The following is a 6,000-nucleotide window of genomic DNA, read 5'->3' as shown; positions in this document are numbered from 1 at the left end:
TGTAGATGATTCCTTAACGTTTATAAGTGTATTTAAAGTATAAATCCAATAACTACTCAACACAGCTAGTACACTGCAGTAGTGAGAAGACGAGGACGGATATATATGAATGACAAATAATTAATCAAGGTTATACAATGGAATGACAACGGCTAAAATCGTGAACAATTTCAAGCCTCAAATTGTCAATGTTACAAGAGAGTAAATTCCAAACTTTAACATTCTTGTGTCGTGCATATTCATATGTTGAATCACGATTTGCTTTTACTGTTGAAATCATTATTATATTACACCCTGTATATTGCGTCTTTTTTATTTTGTCTTTTACAATTGATATTCAACTACGAAAATTATGTACAGATCAATCGTAATTTCATAACTAAGATTTATCATTGATATTTAACGGGAAATAATCATTTGTCTTACGACTTGTTTTACATCGAAAGCAAGCCCAATCATGATGTCAATATGACATTTAAACATTAGAAATCTTGTATGCATCAATTTAGAGTAGATAATCAATTTAACTTTACCAGTTATTTCGATCACTGGTTTGTACTAAGAGTTGTCTTACTTGAACTCCATGCACATGATCAATCATGTTTAGCTGCAGCTGGTATTTGTTCACTAAACATAAAAACATTATGTAAACAGCTTGTTCAACATGTGTCGTGACTACAGTTAAGGTCACCTTTCAATCATCACGTAGCTGAGGCTTCTGTATAAAACCCAATCCAGACCCTTGATCAATTTTTGAGTTGGTACTCTGCTTTCTATCCGACATGATAAGAGGAATTATCCTAGTTTTGTTCTTTGTATGCATCTGCATTGGATTTTCCTTTGCTCAGTTTGGTAAGTTCTTTGTCATGTAGATGTAAAAAACCAAACCACTTTAAGGCGCACCTGCCAAAATTTTGCAGATAGATCGAAAGCTGTTTACAGAGAAGCGCCAACCGTATTACTTTCTGTGTTATATATACTCACATCTACGGATAACTCCGTTTACCTGATCAGGATATAGGGTTCACGGCGGGTGTGACCGGTCGACAGGGGATGCTTACTCCTCCTAGGCACCTGATCCCATCTCTGGTGTATCCAGGGGTCCGTGTTTGCCCGACTATCTATTTTGTATTGCTTATAGGAGTTATGAGATTAATCACTGTTCGTTTAAATTTACATTTTTAAAGCAAATTTCTCTATGGAATATCGTTCAAAAATCCAATACCTCCTACAATTGGAATTGACAATGGTTATAGTGGGATGACAAAGGGGAGAAAATATCTGAGAACGTTAGAAAGACTATTGATCTACATGAAGGGATTGCGAGATGTGTATTATGTAACAAGGACATGGAAATCCTGTCCATCGAATTATCGGAAACACCGAAAACACCCCCCAAAAGTGCCGAAAACACCAATGTATCATTGATAAAGCATCTGCAAGGTGTTAGATCATAATTACATACATTCTCCAAGTTTTGTTGGTATTGTTTTTTCAACAACATGTAGACGCTCCACAATTGTCGTGCTATTTATAGAAACTTTATTAGACATAGCGTATTCAATTTTATTGTAATAGTGAAATATATCGTTTTACCTCTTCCAGAAGTTCTGGTTGCAATGCAAATAAATTTTATGAAATGAATTAATATGACATAACCGTCCTCTTGACCAACGCCGCCGCCGAAAAATGCAGTCTGAAATACTAGACATAAATCATTCAATTTTCTATCAATATAGATGGTAATATGTGAATATGATCTAACATCCTATAGGTGTAGTTTAATGATGCATTGGTGTTTTTGATACATTCTGTGATGTTTTGGTAATTATCTGGTGTTGAATTTCATGGACCCATGGAAATCGGTACTCATTTTCACTCTTTGTCACACATTTTTAGGCTTGCAGAAACCTAAATTTGTACAGCAGGGGCTTTGCCCCTGTACCCCACAAGGGGGCCTTAAGGCGCCCCCCCTCGACCCCAAGCCAATTTCAGATCTTTTGGAAACTTCACAGAATCATCACTGTACAAGTTTTTTGTGTACTGTATACACATTGTAATGTACACGTTTCATTTTGTACTGCATGTACACGTTTTATTTTGCATGTACACATAATGTACAGGCATTATTTTGTACAACATATTCACGTAATGTACATGTATTATTTTGTACTGTATGTACACATAATGTACATGTATTATTTTGTACTACATATACACATAATGTACATGTATTATTTTGTACTACATATACACATAATGTACATGTATTATTTTGTACTACATATTCACGTACTGTACATGTATTATTTTGTACTACATATTCACGTACTGTACATGTATCATTTTGTACTAGATATTCACGTAATGTACATGTATTATTTTGTACTACATATTCACGTAATGTACATGTATTATTTTGTACTACATATTCACGTACTGTACATGTATTATTTTGTACTACATATTCACGTAATGTACATGTATTGTTTTGTACTACATATTCACGTGATGTACATGTATTATTTTGTACTACATATTCACGTAATGTACATGTATTATTTTGTACTACATATTCACGTAATGTACATGTATTGTTTTGTACTACATATTCACGTACTGTACATGTATCATTTTGTACTACATATTCACGTAATGTACATGTATTATTTTGTACTACATATTCACGTAATGTACATGTATTATTTTGTACTACATATTCACGTAATGTACATGTATTATTTTGTACTACATATTCACGTACTGTACATGTATTATTTTGTACTACATATTCACGTAATGTACATGTATTATTTTGTACTACATATTCACGTAATGTACATGTTTTATTTTTCTGTTTTAATGTTTCCTCGCTAAGTGCTCAGCATTTAGACGTGAGAAATAGAGTTTTCGGATATGACAGTCACTTAAAAAAGAAGATCCAGTGTCACGATAGGCGTTGACGCGCTAAATGTCCTTCACTGCTACGACCGTAAACGTCATGCAGTGGTCAAAATATGACGCTTCACCTCGTGACGTTTCTATTTGAGTGAAAAAATATCCAGTGGGATGAAAAACAGCATATGAAATATACAAATAAAAAAATTAAAATGGTACTCTATATACATATCACGAACATGTATAACGTAACTTTTTGTTATCTGCATGCATATGATTCTGTTTTAGGATGGAACCGTGACATAGATTGGAACAATGGCTGGAACCGTGACCGAGATTTTAACAATGGCTGGGACAGAGACTTTAACAATGGCTGGAACCCATGGTGGTCCGATTGATGCTCACTATCCCACATCCAACACTTGTTAGACTGAAACATGGCATGAAAGACTAGCAAAACTGTGGGATTGTATAGATTTGTTCCTCCTTTTGTATGCTGTTTAACAAATATATAAAAATTACAAATATAATTGTACTTCCTGTAAATGTGTATTTTATCACAAACAATATTTCGCTATACATGTATATTATTATAGCTTACCTTTGTAAAATTTGTCATACTTTTATTTTCTACAGTAAACACTTTAAAATACTGTTATCTATTGTAAAACATATAAAAACAGTAATGTTTTTATTTCCTGTTTAAAAACAATCCATGTACACGAGATAAAAAAATTGAAAAACGGTTGGTAATATTTTTCATTATCTTTTCCATTAGTAGTAGAAAAAAAACCCCGATTAAAACGATTGATTTACTATCAAAAAACTTTTGAATATTTTCATTGACTATATTAAAAATCTGGATATTATGACTTATTGTTGTTAAAACTTGGATATTATGATTAACTTGGATATTAGGATAACTATTGTTAAAACGTAAATCATGTTAAAACTTGGGTATTAAACTTGCTTATCATGATTGATCATTGTTATAACTAGGTTATTATGATTGACTAATATTACGATTCCACCATCGTTCAAACTTTCATCTTTTTATGATTAACTATTGTCAAAAACTTGGATATTTTGATATTTGTTTAACTATTGTTAAAACTTGGATAATTTGATTACCTATTGTAAAAACTTGGATATCTAATTACATGTAACTATGAATAGTAATGTAAAACCCTTGCTACTATAGTTAATTATTATAGAAATGTAATGTTTGATTCATTTGAATAAACATTTTAATATTATCTTTACTATTAGTGTTTTGTTTGGGTGAAAATATAAAACATACAAAAGTTCTATGTTCATGAACAAAGATTTAAATTCCTAAATTTCAACAGTCTCCAATGAAGTCAGCATTTCACAAATTCTATGGTCGTTATAACGATCTAGTTCGTCAATACAACCTACCATTGGGTCAAATGCTGTCTGACGTGTTTCATACCGATTGTTAGGCCGTTTTTGACACACTGATTTTGACTACGGATAACTCCGTTTACCTGGTCAGGATATAGGGTTCACAGCGGGTGTGACCGGTCGACAGGGGATGCTTACTCCTCCTGGGCACCTGGTCCCGCCTCTGGTGTGTCCAGGGGTCCGTGTTTGTCCAGCTATCTATTTTGTATTGCTTGTGGGAGTTATGAGATTGATCACTGTTCGTTATCTTCACCTTTCACGTTATCAAAATTCCTAAAATACTGGTATTTATTCAACATTTCGCATTTGAATTTCAAATAGTACCACACCTTTTAAATGGTATGTACTGTGATAACCCCTAGCATATATGAAATTAGTCCGAAATATCTGATGTTTTCCTGGCTTCTTTTTATTTTGATATTTACCGTGCCAGGAAAACGTCACGGTAAATATCAAAATCACAAAAAAGCCAGGAAAACGTCAGATATTTCGGACTAATGTGAGATTTCACCCATTCATATTTTGTATATATATGATTGTTTCATCTTGTGGGTGAATGTCTTTAATTATTTAACGATTTACAAATTACTGCGTTCTTGTCATCTTCAATTTTGCGGATTAAAAATAAATTTGTCATTAATACTTTAACCATAACAACATTTCCTTTTGGGATTGCTCCGTTTATCTGATCAAGATATAGGACTCACGACGGATGTGACCGGTCGACAGGGATGCTTACTCCTCCTAGACACCCGATCCCACCTCTGGTGTGTCCAGGGATCCGTGTTTGCCCTACTCTCAATTTTATATTCCTTATAGGGGTTATGAGATTGATCACTGTTCGTTATCTTAACCTTTTCTTTTAAAACATTGCACAATTCATCTCACTTGGTTGGGTGAAGTACCTTGAATACCGATTATTAGAATCGCTTTGGCTATGACAGGTCCACCTGTAGAGTAATATCCGGCAGGTGATAATGGAATTTTGCTATATAGAATGGGAAAGTTTATAGTATTTATTTATATTGAATTGATTGATTGATTGTATCTTATCAACGTCTCTCGAGAGAATTTTTCACTCATATGGAGACTTCACAAGATCGGTAAAGGGCTTAAGTATACACGTATCAACACTTCGCGAAAGTTACGTCCCTTGTCCGCCATCTTCCGGATAAAAATCGTATTTCCCTACGTTGGCCTTTGTAATTTTCCTATCTGTAGCTTTGACATCTGTTATTTTTCCATCAATTGCAGTCAACTACAATCAGGGCCGTAAATTAACCTTCAATTTGGAGGAGGCAGGAAATTAGGCGGGGGTCTGGGGGCCGCCCAGGCCCCCAAACGCTGAGCACATTTTGTGCACACTGAACACGTTTCGTGCAAAATCCTTGATTCTAGGGCCTTCTAAGATGTTACTTGACTAACTCATTCTAAAAGAAAGATTTGGAATGCTTTTTAAGGGAGGTATCATGTTCTTAGTTATTGGAAACAACATAAATTCTAATGAACTTTAAATTTTAATTTTTTTTGGCTCAAAAGTTGGAGGAGGCAGCTGCCTCCTCCGCCTCCATGTAATTTACGGCCCTGACAATATACTCCAGATTGGGGCAACCCATTAACTTGTATTAAAACTTGGTAATTGGCTAAAACTCAAAGTAATAACATCTTATATTTGGT

The 6,000-nt window shown here is 34.0% G+C and overlaps 1 long non-coding RNA gene across 1 annotated transcript; it reads left to right on the top strand.

The window, feature by feature from the left end:
* Positions 1–711: 711 nt before the first annotated feature.
* On the top strand, positions 712–4,156 carry LOC125657100 (uncharacterized). Its single transcript, XR_007363187.2, has 2 exons — positions 712–852; positions 3,187–4,156. It is a non-coding gene; the product is annotated as an uncharacterized LOC125657100 (long non-coding RNA).
* Positions 4,157–6,000: the final 1,844 nt, after the last annotated feature.

Source organism: Ostrea edulis, chromosome 1 (assembly GCF_947568905.1).
Source record: "Ostrea edulis chromosome 1, xbOstEdul1.1, whole genome shotgun sequence".
NCBI classification, from domain to species: domain Eukaryota; kingdom Metazoa; phylum Mollusca; class Bivalvia; order Ostreida; family Ostreidae; genus Ostrea; species Ostrea edulis.
Note: the sequence above shows the minus strand (reverse complement) of the source record. Positions and strands in the feature narration are given on the sequence as shown.